Here is a 17,468-nt window from a genome sequence, read left to right as displayed (position 1 = left end):
TACCCCAGTGTCCTGAACATACTTTACCTTACTCAAGCTTGCCTCTTGTTCCCATTCACACCCCGCATGCCCCCCTTTGACACCATGATTGGACCTAGTACCTCATTTGCATCCTTACCTGGTCGTCAGGCTGGTGCCTTCTCCAAAGCCTGCCACCTTGCCAGTGTGTGCGTCTTTCACACTTTCTGGTTATCCTTCAGCTGCCACTGATCCTGGAATGGAACCTGAAAAACAGCACTATACGTGGGATTAAATGAACCCCTCCTCCCCTGCTGCTCCCATCTGCTCCATTGGCGGCACTGTGGTGTCCTGCCCTTCTGTATCCACAATCTCTACTTCCTCGAGACTTTCATCACCATAATCCAAAACCTCCTCTTGCCATGCGAGCCCGTCAGGACTATTTCCCCTTGAATCCATAACTTGTGGCTCTTGACCCCCAAATACAGCACCAACCTACGTCAGTCCCTTAGGGTCCATACCACAGCCCCTCAGTCGTTCCAATAATGCTGACTGTCGGACTATGTGTTGCTCCCAATGCAGAGATGCTCCTGTCCTCACCTGCGTTCATCATGGTGAGTCCTTCCTGGACCTTCTTGTGCCATATACCTCTGGGCCCACCACGCAGTTCAGCTGACAGTTTTGGGCCATGCCGTGTCTTTCCCCCAGGATAGGCGAGACGTACTATGCTCACCCGCATCTGGAACCTGCCACCTGCCAAGTACATGGAATGAGGAAGGTAGGCCCAGTGTACAGCACTCTTGAAAAAACTGCAGGCTACCCTTGGCCCTCTCCCTCCCTTAGAAATTGCACTGTCCTGTCGCTCTGCTTACCCATCTATCCTACCCCCAACCTGTCTACCATGCACTTTGTGGGGTACTCAGGTGCTGGACCCAACTCTACCTCTGACCCCTAGCCATCACTCCACTTGTGCATGGTTTGCCACGATCACTGAAGCCCTCCTGCATTGCATCACTTGTGTAGCATCACCCTCATCCAAAAATCCTTTGCTACAGCTACACCTACCCCAAAAATATTCCTTCTTTTATGGGGCGACTTGCAGCCTGCTCACAACCCCAGCCTCAAGGGCCTGATCCCCCCACAGCCACCTCTCCCTCTGCCCTCTACCGGGTGACCATGCTCTCCTGTCTTTGCCGCTTAACCACCCCCAAATATGTCCGTACTAACCCCACCACACTCCCCACTGTCCTCCCCTGCACCTGTGCCTACCTCATCCCCCTGGGCCACAAGCTAAAGCCCCCAAAGGGCAAAACTAGGTATCCTTTCCCCTCCGGGGTCTGTCCTGGCCCTAAATCAGAGCCCCTAAACTAGCCCTGGGCACTCCCCCTAATGTGTCGTGTATTTCTATAGGTTCTGAATCGATCCCCCTATTCCTGACCCTATTCTGGTTAAACTACCTAGCTAGTTAACTAACAGTCAGCCCATGAGGCAAGAAAACCCCCATGATGCAGATACCGTTATCTGACGCAGTCACACTACGGCACAGGAACGTGTTATCTGATTAGGTCATAACGCTTGAGATCTAATTAGACAAGCGACATTCCTCCAGCCCCTGATAAGGCATACGACGTTCTCATAACAAATCAAACCTATGACAACCTGGATAATCCGTGCGGCCATTGTTTTGATTTCACAGAGAACTTTAGTAAAGAATGTGCTAACGAGCAAGTCGTATGACATCTTTATTGACGTACCTATGTCCATCCTTACGTCAATCCCGGCACCTTTAAGGTATAAATATTGCCGACCTTGCCCTATGCAAACACACGCGTGGTGACAAGACGGAGCAGCCATACTTGCCGAAGCCGAGAGCAGAAGCAGACCCCGCTGGCAGCAGCCCCGCCTTCCTGACGCGCTGAGAGACGCGCTGCTATCTCAAGCCGAGAGACCCAGCACCGGCGCTTCCGGGTAGCCCTCGCAGGCAGCCTGGAATATCGAGAGCAGAGAAAGAGATACCATTCCTCATTCATCCTAAATTCCAGGTACAGAACTGAATAACCCCTCACAGAGAATTCTTTAGTTATTCACTTGGCAAAAACAAACTTAACTTAAACTGTAACTTTCTATTCCCGCCCACGCATTAGACTTAGGTCAGGTACACGGGGTAGGCGTATTTAGAAACACCAGTTGAGTACGTTTAGTCAAATGTATATGTGTATGTAAATATATTTTAATCATTTTAAACATCATATGGCTCAGAAACCATATCAATGTTTTTACAGTATTATTTTATACTATTGCTTCTAATGTATGCACTTTACTTAATTATAAGTATTGCAATAATATCGATCCATTTCTCTTGTACGAGAAAAGAGACTGATCAATAAATAACATCTTTTATTGAACACGCCCGTCTCTTCCTTTTCTCTACATTCTGATGAGACTAAGAATGCACGTACTGACTGAGTAAAATAATTGCCTTGTGCTCACACGACTCTCGAGATTGACTCTTGATTAGGGGAGAGCAAAGTTGTCATGTTCTATGGTTGTCAGAAACTAAATCCCTTCTTGTCTAATCAGGGAAGTTAATCCTTCCTTGAACATTCGAGAAAGTTTCTAGCGAACTCTGAGCTTAGCTGGCAAACCCAAAAATTAAGTCTAGTATCGACAGTAGTAGACCTAGTTAACGTCTGGCCTAGGCCTTTACTGCTGTAGGTACTATTCCAATGCGCAGAGCCTATTGGGAAAATAGAAGCTACACTACATGGCGCCCAACGCGTTTGGAAAGGGCGATAAAACTAACGTAAGACATTTAGAGTAACTCAGTCGTGCTTTCTCACTCAGACCCCTTTTCCCAAATACTCCAAAGACGTCTGGAGTGGGTGAAAGGTTATTATATCCTCCAAAACCTCGCAGGAGGGAACTCCTATGTATGGTTCTTGGTCTAGTCAACGTTGAAGGATAAACAGTTCCAGAATATTGTGCATCTAATCTCTGTTTCCATAAGAAACCTGATCTGCAAACAAACATAATACCATCCTTTCAGTAAAATGGGAGACAGTGATGGAGAAAGAGAGGCAATTAGATTAGCTACTGAAATAGCAGATGCTGATGCTACCATGCAAGCAGCAGACGCGGATATAATACTCATTCCAGTCATTAAAAGGAGATCTATAACCTTAAAACTTATAGAAAATGGACTGACACCTAGAGGTGGCACAGTCATATTCGTAATTGAGGCACACGAATATCGGCAGACAGAGGTATACTATACATGGATACATTTTCCAGCAGCAAATGCTGTAACAAAGTACTTCCACTATTACAAAGTAGAGGAACCTCCTGGAACGTACACTCCTTTCGAGGAGGTGGAAGTACCACTCAAATTCCAAGAGCATTTGCTCTTATTTGATGGCGCCCTAATACATAACAATCACATTACAAGGCTCGGTCCTTTAGGAAGACCAGGAGCAACGTGGCCGGTCTTAGCCGGATACACACCACATCCAGACATCGAAAGAATGCCTGCAGCAGAGCTATTAATACAGCTAAAACAACTACTAAAAATTCATAGACAATTAGTTCAGTATGTAATGCGGACTTCAACAATTCAGCCAGCGATTAAACTTCCACAGCTGACCCCTCACCAGGGGAACACAAATAAAATTACACCACAGAACATCCAATCCTGCCTAGGTAAAGTTCCAGCTAAACGGGAACAAATACCATTCTGGTTGGCACAGAAAATTACCCAAATAGAGGCGGTGTTTCCTGACACCACCCCGCTGGAAAAACACAGGATTCTGACTATATGTTTCCCAATGGGAATCGCACCACACATTGAGGACTGTGACACTTGAGGTACAGTCTTTGCTTCCATCTACACAAAAACGCACGGTGTTCCATCCATTTCGGTAATACCAGATGTGCTAAAACAAATTCAAGATGAATACGGTCCAGAACCTGCTTTAACTCTTGGTATGAAATTACTGAAAGACTTCAAGCAGGTCTCGGCTATATTATTAGCCAACATAAAAGGTGAAGCAGCAAACGTGGCGATCCGCCAGAGGTTAAAAGAGACAGATATAGCAGACCAACCAGCTGAAATTGCCAGAATCATAGAAAAATCCTATGAAGAACTAGGCAGAGATAGTCTAGGTGGAATACCAGTAAAACCGCAACTGACTACAAGTCCAGAAAAAATGTTTTTTAATAATAATAATAATTCACCAAAAAAGAACTGGGATGGAAATAAACAATCCAATCCTAAAGAAAAGAAATTCCAGTCCAGAGGAAGGTCTCCTAGGCGAAGAGAGAAATCTCCAAACCCGAGACAAAGGTCACCCCAGAGTGACCCCTCTGGGAATAGATATAACCTTAGAAATAGGGATAATATTAAAAAACCTGATAGATATCAAGACATTGATACACATCCCTCTCAATCTTTTCAGAATTCCTCGCAGAAATCGGAAAGAAGAGGACGATCAGAAGAGCACGCCAAGTCCAAAGACAAGGAACCTGCTCAACTGAAAAAGAAATTACAATTTCCAAAAAAGAAGGTAGCCAGTATCAAGGTAGTTAACAATGCCGAGAATACTGAGGACACAACTGAAAAACGGAGAGTGGGCTCAGACAATGCTAGACAGCGCAGCAGAGGTGAGCATAGCTCGCAAAGTCCTTATGAATCATCTGGAGACAGTGGACACGAATGAATACCTTCAAGTGGAAACTGCAGATACCAGAGTTAGCAAGCCCCACAAAATATACGAGATAACATTACGTATAGAGGGAGATAAGACTAGGAAAATAAGGGGACTATTTTGGGATAACCTCTCCAAAGGCTATGACATCCTTCTAGCTGAAAAAGACTGGCCACCAGAGTTTGTCAGGGAGTGCCCTCATGGCGAAGAAGTAATTATGCCTGCCTTCTCGAATCAAATACCGATTCATAAAAAATATACACTTGCTAGAAAGTGGGCAGTGGCCTTAGCACCTGCTTTATATAAAAATCATGTAGGATGGGATGAGGATTCTCCTCCTCACAAAGTCCAGTTAAAATCACAACCAACTGCACAAAGGCAGTACCCAATTAAGCAAGAAGCTAAAAAACAAGTAAATGAAATACTAGATCAGCTAGAATACCAGGGGGTGATTGAAACTTGCACCTCACAAATGAACAATCCTTTGTTTCCGGTCGCCAAACCAGACAACTCATATCGTCTAGTTTTGGATTACCGACACCTTAACACATGTTGCAAAACCTTTGCAGTGCAAAACTCACACAGTGCTGCACTAATGAATAACATAGTGCGCAAAAAATACAAAACAACCTTGGACATCTCCAATGGATTCTTTTGTCAAAACATAGCACCAGAGAGCAGATATTTAACAGCTTTCTCAGTAAATGGCACTCAAAAACAATTCTGTCGGTTAGCCCAGGGGTACAAGAACAGCCCGGGGGTATTCTCAGCGAGAGTAACAGAATTACTACAACTATATGATGATGAAGCATTATCTTATGTCGATGACATTTACTTAACAGATGATGACTTGGAGACTCACTTGAAAAGAGTGAACACCATAATACTTGGTTTCGCTGCAGAGGGTTACAAATTCAACTTCAAAAAGTCCAGAATTGCCCATCTGACGGTCCTATTCTTAGGATATGAGTTATCAAGTGAAGATAAAAGCCTGGCAGACAATTTCCTAGAGAAATGTGCCGTAATCCAAGCTCCTAAACCACTAAAAAACCTACAGTCAATTCTAGGCTTCCTAAATTTCGGAAGAACATATATTGCAAATTACGCAGAAAGGGTCAAACCCCTTTATGATCTAATTAAACCAGACTTTAAAAGATCCAGTTGGACTCAAGCACACACAGAAATTTTGAGATCCTTACAAACAGACATGCTAATTAAAACAAAATTAGAAACCCGTGATAATACACGCAACCTTGTGATCCGAGTCATCCCAGGGAGATGCGGATTCACATACCTAACCTCTAATGAGGGAGATAAGGTACCAATTGCATTCAAATCACACTTGTACACTAAGGCTGAAATAAAATTTAGCCCAACGGAAAAAATTCTTACAGCAACACAGACAGCTATAGCAAAAGAACGAGCCCTGGCACAAGGTAAACGAATAGTAATCGTGACACCAATACCAGCCTTAGAGGCGGTAACAAAGGCAAGCATTCCAAATGCTAAAGCACTCCATCCGAGATGGATACAATGGGCTAACTCTCTTGCTGCAACAGACGTGGTGTACGAATTTGATCCTTACTTAAAAACACAAGAATTTCTCCAATATGAATTTGAATGTCCTCCGCCAACCGAAATTCTGCCTCTAGAACACTACGGCTGTATAATATATACAGACGGATCAGCACAACCCGCAGTAGGGGGTAAACAAGCTTACAGTGCTGCGTGCGCGATTGTTAAAGGTCGTTGGCACGAAGGGAAATTTAAACCAACCCTCACTAAAACACAATCTCTAGGAGATTGCACAGCTCAGCGAGCTGAACTACTAGCATTCAAGATGGCGCTTGAAAATACCGATCGAGAATTCCCCACACTTATAGTGTGCGATTCGTATTATTGCGTTCAGTCTTATAATGAATACTTGCAGATCTGGCTTCAGAACGGTTTCAAGGATGCGAAAGGTGGCACAATCAAGCATAAAATGCTCTGGGAACAAGTAGCTCTTTTACAAAAAGAACTACCAAAGACTCACGTGATACATACACTGAGTCATCAACGTGATGGCGTTCACGTTGCAGGGAATTCATTGGCTGATGAGGCCGCGAAAGCAGCTGTGCAAACGGCTTCCGTAGCAGCCGTCACCCGGTCAAAAACAAAAATAGACAGCGAAATATTACAAGCTGTCAGCGCTTCAGAAAAGGATTCGATAGAACCACTCCCTAAAGGCTTTCCAGTAAAATACTCATACATAACTGATGAAAACAATGTTCCTTTTGCTCGAATCCCTGGAGTGGGGGATAGGGCAATTCCAAACATGGAACACAGATTAGGACTAATAATAGCGGCACACGAAGGGCTTGCTTCTACCCATGCTGGCGTCTCAGCCACAGTATCATTATTAAAACAGAGATACTGGTGGCCACAAATGAGAAGACAAACAAGGAACTATGTTCTAGCATGTGAAATATGTCAAAAAATGAAAGTATCAACTGTGAGACGTCCAGCACAGACGCCCCTTCTAATCTCGGATAAACCATTAGCACGTGTTTATCTAGACCACTGCGGTCTCTTACAAAGGGATGGTAACTATAAATATATCTTGGTCGCAGTGGACTCATGCACGAGATTCATATGGATGTGGCCCCAGCGAACGGCTGACGCCAGAACTGTTATAAAAGATTTGCGGGTCTTTATCGGCACATACGCAATTGGCATTCTGCATTCGGACAATGGTCCTGCTTTTAGCTCTCGGGTTTATAAGGAGGCCATGGTCAGCATGGGCGTGCAATTGCGGTACTCTTGTCCATTTCACCCTGAGGGGAACAGAATTGTTGAAAGAAAAAACCGTGACATAAAGCAATCTATAACGGCAAAGGTATTAGGTTCGGGAGCTGGGTGGGTCAAACATCTAATAAGTGTCCAACGTAGTCTAAATAACTTGCCAAGAAATTCTCTGAAGGGATTCAGTCCGTACGAATTATTATTCGGAACTAGGATGTTGATCTCTGACCTTGATAGTCAGACTTCAGTGGTACTAGAAAAAACCTTTGATGTCGAAGACCGTTTGGCTATTTTGCAGGACTTAAACAAAACAAGAAAAGACCTGAGCAACATACAATTGAAACAACAGCCAACAACCACTGAAGAATCACCACCTGTCCCAGCAAGACCTGTCTGGATTCCAAAAGTCGGGGATCTAGTCAGGGAAAAGATCGCGGTAAAGAAGGAATTTGGGCCTTCTTACAGAAAAGCAGTTCCTGTCTTGTCTGTCAACGGGACAAGATCAGTTGTACTACCGCCACTTGCTGGAAAAAAGGAGAACCGAGTTGTATCCATCGACCTGGTAAAACCACAACATGTGGCCGATAACAAACAGTAGGCCAAGTGGACTCCCAATAAGTAGCAGAACACCAAGGTTTGCTACCAGTACAGAGGTCCTAACAAAGAGGCTCATCACATTCGAAACGCCTAAAGAAAAACAACAAGGACTATGCAACAATGCAATAGAACTCAGACCTCTGAAAACCCAAATAAAGACATTTAGCAGAGACACACCAATCTACAATGAAGTTCCAAGTGAAAATGCAAGAAACAAAAATCCTGAACCAATTGGAACAATTGACAGAACTGCATCTGGTTACTTCATCAACTTCGATGATTCCTCTGAAGGTTTCAGCGAACAAAAGACACAGCCATCATCAAAATCCTTTAAAGACAAAGCTAAGGAACTTTTGAAACAACTGAAAGAAACATATCTGGTTACTCCATGGATTGAATTTTGGGTGGGTTTTGGTGCATTTATCCTCATACTTTGGCTCATCATGGTATTTACCTTGGGACGCTTCATTGAGGGAAAATATGCTAAAATGGACACAGCAAGTCAGAACATCAACTTGGTCCTCAAACCACACACATCTTCACACGTCGAGAAACGAGAACTTTCTTCAGAACTTTCTTCAGCCAACTTCACAGCAATTCCAATACCTGGTGGGGTAGCCTGGGACAACACTGACTATGAAATTTATGGTCCGGTCGAGATCCTGAAATATCCACACCAAATCAAGATCTCCTTGAGTGATTTTGCAAAACCAAACTCATTTGCTGATGATTGGGACTTTGAAAGTATAAACAATATGATGTCTGACTTAGTAATGTCTGCTAAATTTACAAAACATGATTATTTGCAAGGTTCTACAAATTATGATAGTATGTATTGCTATAACCATTATGGTAACAGTTTTTTGCATAAATCTGCACAACCAAGAAATGTTTTTAATTATAATCAATGGGAACATTGTGCTACACCTCCAAAAGGGAGCTCTAGAACCGTGTATGACAAATATTCATACTTTCAAGGTTTTAACACTAGTAATGCTGAAACATTTTATTACAAATTGTCAAACAAGACAGGGATGAAAACCATGATAACCAACACAAAATTGATTTATTCTGATTCGTTCTTTGAAAAAATGAATACTTTTGGATTTGATTATTGGGACAAAAATGTTGATTTGAAAAGTGTTTGGGGTACAAAAGAATGGCAAGTACAGGGTTTAGAAGCTTTGTTTAGAGCCTGCATGATCCCAGAACAAATGATATTTTTAAATGACACTGTTCAACAAACCACCTGTCTTGGCTTAGCCAAAATCAAAGATTTAAAAAACCCGTCTATTCCAAAGCCAACAATGTTTAGCAATAGCTCTGAAACAGATGAAGAAATAGACATAAACCATATATTAAACCAAAACAGAACACATCCTGATTGGAAACAATGGTTGATCTGGCCCACAGATACAAATCACTGTCAAGATAGATTCCTGAATAAAACACAGGGTTTCAAAATGACCAGGCCAGACCCTAGATATCCCCAAAGACATCACCCAGGGATAATAACAACCTACAGTGTGGGCAAATTATGCCTTCAATGGCTACAAACTTCCACACTGCCTGAAATTAAGCAACACCTAACTTTACTTACTGATGGTGCTGACTTGCGTGATTTCATACTGGGACCACGCAAACAGCGTCAAAAGCGTTTCATAGCAGCCTCTGTATATGCAGCATACAATGAGGCCTGGAAGGTTACTCAAATTGAAACAGCAGAAAGAATACGGGAAATTGACCGTATTAATTAGGAAAAATCACTTTCTGTAGTGGACAATGGGTTAATGACTCTGTCCTCCAGAATTTTTTCATTGGACAGCATTGTGTCTTCAGCAATCGATATATTATCGCAAGACTTACTGTTATTACAACATGGACAGTCACAATTGCGTTCCATTGTACAGCTTGGCTGGACGTTACAAAATCTGCGTTCAGGCTATGTGCCTTGGCGTTTAATCAACACAACATCACTATTCCAAATCTTTAACCTTACTGATAGACAAATCGGTATGGCGCAGAAGGGTGCTGATTATACAATCTTGAGCATTGAAAAACTAGAAAGATTACCAATGACAATGTCAGAACGACCTGTCAGTGAATGGATAATCCACGGAATCATAAATATTCCAATCTCAACCTTCAGGTTTCAATACTGCCAAAAATATATACAGGCTGGCATGTACGAGAAATTGGGAAAGGGGTACCTTAAAACAACTTGGAACCTGCCCTATTCACATGCATGTGTCAGTAACAAAGGACAGAAAGTGTTTCTTAGTGGCAACAATTGTGCTATGTCACTAAGCGGCACGCTTCTGTGTAACGGTATTAGTTTGCACGGAGCCTGTGAAGGGAATTCATACAACCTTTCATGTCACCAGCAAGGCGCACCTGCAACTGAAATTAAAGACTCTATAATGGGAGTTACATTCTTATTGTAGACCGCAGATGTTGTAGTCTTATGCCCGGGACTCCTTATCTCGTCACTACGACGGCGAAGGTCAAGTGCTGTGGACGTTCTTTATTCCCCAGCTCCTTTCCAGACAGGGAGGCAAGGGCATGGCCCGGTTTGAAAATTACTTCTATTCGAATAGATACTTTAAGCAGAATGAAAACAGTGCTTCTTCAGACGCCTACAAGGCTCACATCATCTAAAGAAACGTATGATCTACAAGTCGCAAGGACGACTGCAGAGATACATACATTATTATCAACTAATTCCCCCGTACATTTCGCGGAAATCCTGAGCGAAATCTTAAATATTTCTGATACCACTGGGGTCTCAAAGGTATTTAAGACAGTATTTTCGATGGCATTAACACCATTCAAAGCCATACTGGGTATTTTTCCAGATTTCGTCCATTCGATTTTTGGCGGACTTCCCCTGATCCTGGGACTAATTGCAGGAATCCTATTCCTAGTCCTTATTTTTCGTTATGGCAACCCATGTCACAGATCAAACTCTCGCGACAATGGAAGATACGATCCTAGCCATTGGATACCGGGACCGGATATCAAAAATCCTGGGACTCTCCCGGCTTAGAGACCTAAACATGACTTGGTTTCTATCATTTCGACCAATGTGGCAAAGGTGTGTTTTACCTGTACTAAGGTGTCTGCTATGCGGAGAAGAATGCGTGTTAGACACCTGTCTGACGCTACAATCGGATGCGCCGGTGGATGCAGATACACTGTTGGTTCCTACCAAGGTTCACGCACTGTGCTGCCCTCAAAGGCTGCCAATTCTGATGACGGCATTCCTGGAATCTTCACCATTACGATTGAAGGGTAGTGAAGTTCGAGATGAAAGCAGCATCAAACAGGTACGACCTTCTGTCAGCAATGCAAATCAGAATGTCAATGGAGACAATCATGCACACGAATGCATGGTTACCCCTATTTCCGACTTAGTGGAACTTTCCCATGAAGCTGTTGACAGTTTTTTCGAAAGCCTGAATGATATGATGTTCTCTCCGGAACAGAAATAGAGACTTTTGAGTAAACTCGCACACGGCGTTCCCTGAATTCGGCCTTCAACTTTAAAAATAAAGTCACATGAACAATTACAATCCAGTTCACGGACAGCAACTTTTTTCAGCAAGCCCTTAAAAAAATGTTCTATATATTTTTTCCCCGGGACACTGATCTTCTGCTTAAAGTAAGAAGCTATTCCTAGAGAACTAAGATTTCTATTTTAGATACTTTATATAGACTTTAGCTGCCCGCTGGTATGTTCACAAATATTTTATTATGTGATGAAATGGTCTCGACCTTCCTTTCTGTATAGCTATATTAAGAGCCATTTCATGTGTATTTCTCATATACCAAAAAGCAATAATGCATAACAATGCGTGTTTAATTTTGCATTTAATTCATAGCTTAAGTGCATACAATATATATGACTGCAATTTTTCAGTATATTTGAAAATTTCAAAATGCATTTATGTATTTTGGGGTGGTAAGGTATACACTATACTCTATAGTATGTTGTACTATGTTATACTATGCATAGATTAGTAGATATGACCATAGTTAGCGTGGAGTGGGTGTCGTGTATTTCTATAGGTTCTGAATCGATCCCCCTATTCCTGACCCTATTCTGGTTAAACTACCTAGCTAGTTAACTAACAGTCAGCCCATGAGGCAAGAAAACCCCCATGATGCAGATACCGTTATCTGACGCAGTCACACTACGGCACAGGAACGTGTTATCTGATTAGGTCATAACGCTTGAGATCTAATTAGACAAGCGACATTCCTCCAGCCCCTGATAAGGCATACGACGTTCTCATAACAAATCAAACCTATGACAACCTGGATAATCCGTGCGGCCATTGTTTTGATTTCACAGAGAACTTTAGTAAAGAATGTGCTAACGAGCAAGTCGTATGACATCTTTATTGACGTACCTATGTCCATCCTTACGTCAATCCCGGCACCTTTAAGGTATAAATATTGCCGACCTTGCCCTATGCAAACACACGCGTGGTGACAAGACGGAGCAGCCATACTTGCCGAAGCCGAGAGCAGAAGCAGACCCCGCTGGCAGCAGCCCCGCCTTCCTGACGCGCTGAGAGACGCGCTGCTATCTCAAGCCGAGAGACCCAGCACCGGCGCTTCCGGGTAGCCCTCGCAGGCAGCCTGGAATATCGAGAGCAGAGAAAGAGATACCATTCCTCATTCATCCTAAATTCCAGGTACAGAACTGAATAACCCCTCACAGAGAATTCTTTAGTTATTCACTTGGCAAAAACAAACTTAACTTAAACTGTAACTTTCTATTCCCGCCCACGCATTAGACTTAGGTCAGGTACACGGGGTAGGCGTATTTAGAAACACCAGTTGAGTACGTTTAGTCAAATGTATATGTGTATGTAAATATATTTTAATCATTTTAAACATCATATGGCTCAGAAACCATATCAATGTTTTTACAGTATTATTTTATACTATTGCTTCTAATGTATGCACTTTACTTAACTATAAGTATTGCAATAATATCGATCCATTTCTCTTGTACGAGAAAAGAGACTGATCAATAAATAACATCTTTTATTGAACACGCCCGTCTCTTCCTTTTCTCTACATTCTGATGAGACTAAGAATGCACGTACTGACTGAGTAAAATAATTGCCTTGTGCTCACACGACTCTCGAGATTGACTCTTGATTAGGGGAGAGCAAAGTTGTCATGTTCTATGGTTGTCAGAAACTAAATCCCTTCTTGTCTAATCAGGGAAGTTAATCCTTCCTTGAACATTCGAGAAAGTTTCTAGCGAACTCTGAGCTTAGCTGGCAAACCCAAAAATTAAGTCTAGTATCGACAGTAGTAGACCTAGTTAACGTCTGGCCTAGGCCTTTACTGCTGTAGGTACTATTCCAATGCGCAGAGCCTATTGGGAAAATAGGAGCTACACTACAAATGGAAGGATCTCTACGCCCAGCTCGCTGTGTACCGCCCCAGCCTGTTATCACCCACAATCACTGGACTCTCTACACGCTGCTTTGTGCTCAGCCCACAGGGCATTTTCACTGCCCAGCTGTCTTGATTGCGGCCTCAGATCGACCACTGTTATTTTTGTACTAAGCCACTTATTACTTGCGGCCCCTTCCTCGCCCCGTCCCTCCCTCCAGGGCACAAGTCCTAAATAAATAAGTTGTGGGAGGTTGTCACCGGAAGTGATGTCCCGACAGGAAGTGACGTCACGAAAGGTGGTTTGCACCATCGGGCCCATTGCCTCCCCTCGCTCACCCCTTAGATGCGATTGCATCTGAGAAGTCAGCGGTTGAGCAGGGTGCTGTGAGCTCCGATCTTGTCCCAGAGAGGCCAAAGAGTGAAGTCCAGCTGTTTGGCAAGGGGGACGGCGTCCACCAGGTAAAATAAGTGGGGGGATGTCGTCCACCCGCGTGGTACCCTGACTCAAGCCCTGCCTCCCTCCCTGCATCACTGAGGCCACAGAGCAAGCTTGTGTGCGAAGTGCATGGGCTGATTCTGGGCCACGAGGCCGCGAGCAAGCCAGGATGACAGCTGCTGCCCCATTAGCTGCACATCTGAGCAGTCACACCAATTGCACGACCGTACTTCCTTTTCCCAGCAAATCCAAGCGACCGGTCTCTGATAACAGCCACAGCTTTCCACGAACATGCTCTTTGTCCATCTTGAAACCTGCTAAGGACAGGCTAACAATAAGGGCAAAACCAGTGCAGATAGAATACTTCCACAACTCCTACGCTCAATAACCTAGGATTCGAAACTTGGCACTAGGCTACAGAGCACTGCCACCATGAACACCTACCACACAATGGTGAGTGGCAGCCCAAAATGGTGAACTAAATATCCCTTGGGCGATATCTTTTACCAGATGCAGCCCGAAGTGCCCAGTCAACTAGACTGCGCCTTTCATTCTCCTAATTTCCCCCAGGGGACAAACCTCCTTTTGGACCGCTGTCCCCTAAAGCCTGATTCAGTAGCCAGGAATACTCTAAAACAAATTGAAATTAAGTGCTTCCTGATGTTGCAAGGATTTGGAAAATATGAGCCCGTGCCTCTTATTTTCCGTAGTGCGTGTAGTGGGGCTTCGCGAAGCTAGGCGAAGTGGGCAAAAAACTACGCCCACCCACGCACTTCGCGTAGCCCCACTACGCGCCACCCCCTCCCTCCCTCCCGCCCTATATGCTTACATAAATATATAAATGAATTATAAAACCACTTACCTTGTCTGTCGCGTCCCCGGGGCTCCCACTCGTCATCTCGCCGTCGGCGCCGCCGTCTTAGATCCTAATGCGCATTTCTCATGAGAAATGTGCATTAGGATCTAAGACGGCGGTGCCGGCGGCGAGATGACGAGCGGGAGCCCCGGGGACGCGGCGGACAAGGTAAGTGGTTTTATAATTCATTTATATATTCATTTAAGCATTTAAGGAGGGCGGGAGGGAGGCGGGTGGAGGGCAACTTCGCTACGCCCACGAAGTGGGCGTAGTGTTGCCTGCTTTGCCTACTTCACAAAGGGCGAAGTAGGCAACACTACGCCCACTTCGTGGGCGTAGCGAAGTTGCCCGCCCAGGGTTAATAAAGGCATGGGCAAGGCCTTTTGATTGCTTTCAGGAAAAAAAACATAAACAACTTTTTTATTCTGTGTCATCAGCCTCACCTAAATTTGTTAGCGCTGTCAAAGTAAAATAATGAAGATCATTTATAAGAACCACCTACTAAGTCGTATTGAAACATTCAAAGTATTAAACAGTTCGAACGTATTGGCTGTCTCGGGAGTAGAAAAATGTTTAAATGAATGCAGCACATACTGTAAATGTCAATAAATATGTTTTTTCATGGTCTAGCAATTTTAGTTTTCCTGTGATGTAAATTATGGAACAGCTTATAAAAGAGGCAACACACGATTTTATATCCGTATTTTATTCTGAGAGGCATATTCTAGTTGAAGGATGAATACACTCCAAGCATCTGACAAACGCACACAACCCGTGTATACTCAAATGTCGGACAGGAGTGGAGAGGCTTCTGTGAGCAGCACCTACATTTCTGTTTGAAACCAAGCTACACAGAGTGCTGGGCTCCTCTGCGCTCGCAGATAGGATGCATCATTAAAACATAACATTCCGCCCACGAGCATTGGCAGCTTGTAACATTTCACAGCATGGTCTGATACATCATCTATGTGACTCAGCCATCAAAAGTTCACTTTAAACAAATATTTCTCTGGCACCATGCGCATCTATTTATTCTGTCAGGGTTAAATCAGTGTTGTGGATGTGGGGGTGGTGGGGAGTGTGTCACAAAATGCTTCTGATTCGAATCTGCTGCTTCTTGTTGCCCCTGAGCTGAGGGGGCCTTTCGGAGACAGAGGAGGCAGCAGGGAGTAAAAGACGTCTGATCCACATCCATTTTCTCCAGCCCATGAGAGGCTCCCAAAGCCGTGATTCAAACTGCTCGGGGAAACTGACTGCCTTAACTTTGCCATTTTTTAGTAACAAAAGCATTTAAAAAATGAAGATTGTTGCTTTGTGACTGTTTTATATAAAAGCTGTTTACTTATATACATACCAGTGTTAAGATATGTATGTAGTATATACAAAAGTATTCCTGGTGTACATTGAAAGGATACTGCAAGGCCAGGAAGTTGATCCTTTATAAGGTCATGGAACTCTGAGGTGAGGTACATTGTCACATCATAACCCTTCAGACAAAAAGCTTAAATCCTTACTGTGAAGAATCGCACCTGGCTTTTCCGTGAGAGGAGGTGACGATGCAAGGTCCCAAACTCCCTATCGAATGAGAAGAGGTGAAGGGAAAATAATTACTGATGGAGTTCGCAGATGACTTTGTGCAGGATGTACGTCTATCTGGACCCATCTGGGACTCTCCCTATAAAAAAGTTCATATTATCAGATCCAAACATAGAAGTATACCCCTTAGCGTCTTCCTACATAGATATGGCAATTAGTGCTAGCAGTACCTGTTGAAACCCCCTCTCCCGTCAAGTGTGGCGCTAAGGAAGTAAAGATGGCGTTGCCACCATATCTAGGGATAAATGAAAGATAAATGAGTGGATTGGAATAGACATGACCAACATTGATTCCTGACTCATAAGATATACATTATGGAGGCTTACCTTAATGCTTCTTACACTTCAGCATCATCATAGGATTGCAGAGTAAACAGAAATAAACAAAGAGAACAAATAATTCATATAAATGAAGAGCATTACATCATGTGCTTATTTATTAGCAATCCCAACTCATGACCGCTATCATGTCATCCCAAAAAATAAGCCTTATACTAGATTTGTCCCAAACTGAGTTCAGAAAATGAAGGCTACTGCTCAGTCCTTAAATGTAACAGTTGCTGCCTTGTGTCTTTTCTCCCCACAGAAAAATACAGTCACAGGATTGCGTCAAGACACAGAAGATCTGAAGTAGAGAGTGAGGCACTAGTCAGATAAGCACTGTTGATTACTGACCTAGACATAACTGTACATAAATGCCCAAGCGAGTTACCCAAAACAAGTTCATGTGCAGGTTTGGTTTCTTGTTTCTTTTGTTTCCTTGTCATTATGTCAGCGTAGTTGCACAGGAGCGCAGAAGAGATAACAACAGGAATGCGGTAGCCGACCACCCTCGGGAGACAGGAGATGAAACCGGAATGCGGTAGCCGACCACCCTCGGGAGACAAGAGACGAAACCGGCAGCTCACAACTCTTAGTGGTGGCTCCTCCTCAAAGGCCGGGACTAAGCAAGCTGACACTTACTAACTATGATGAATATATGTAGAATACATGTGGACTTTCTAGTGCAATATTACATCCAACAATGTATAGCTAGTATTTTGTTGGAAGGGGTATGTGCAGATCAATGTAAGTTTGTTTAAAAATAGTGATAGTTCATATTGAGCAATAAGAGGGATTCAAGC

At 43.5% G+C, this 17,468-nt stretch overlaps 1 long non-coding RNA gene across 1 annotated transcript in view; it reads left to right on the top strand.

Annotated features, from left to right (window-relative positions):
• LOC144753650 (uncharacterized) overlaps positions 1-17,058 on the top strand; it is a 38,559-nt gene extending 21,501 nt beyond the window's left edge. The window contains exon 3 of the long non-coding RNA XR_013594453.1: positions 16,931-17,058. This is a non-coding gene — a long non-coding RNA (uncharacterized LOC144753650). The remainder of the gene's footprint in view (positions 1-16,930) is intronic.
• The last annotated feature ends 410 nt before the right edge of the window (positions 17,059-17,468 follow it).

This window comes from Lissotriton helveticus, chromosome 5_1 (assembly GCF_964261635.1).
Source record: "Lissotriton helveticus chromosome 5_1, aLisHel1.1, whole genome shotgun sequence".
NCBI lineage: Eukaryota > Metazoa > Chordata > Amphibia > Caudata > Salamandridae > Lissotriton > Lissotriton helveticus.
This window is presented reverse-complemented; position numbering and strand designations above follow the sequence as displayed.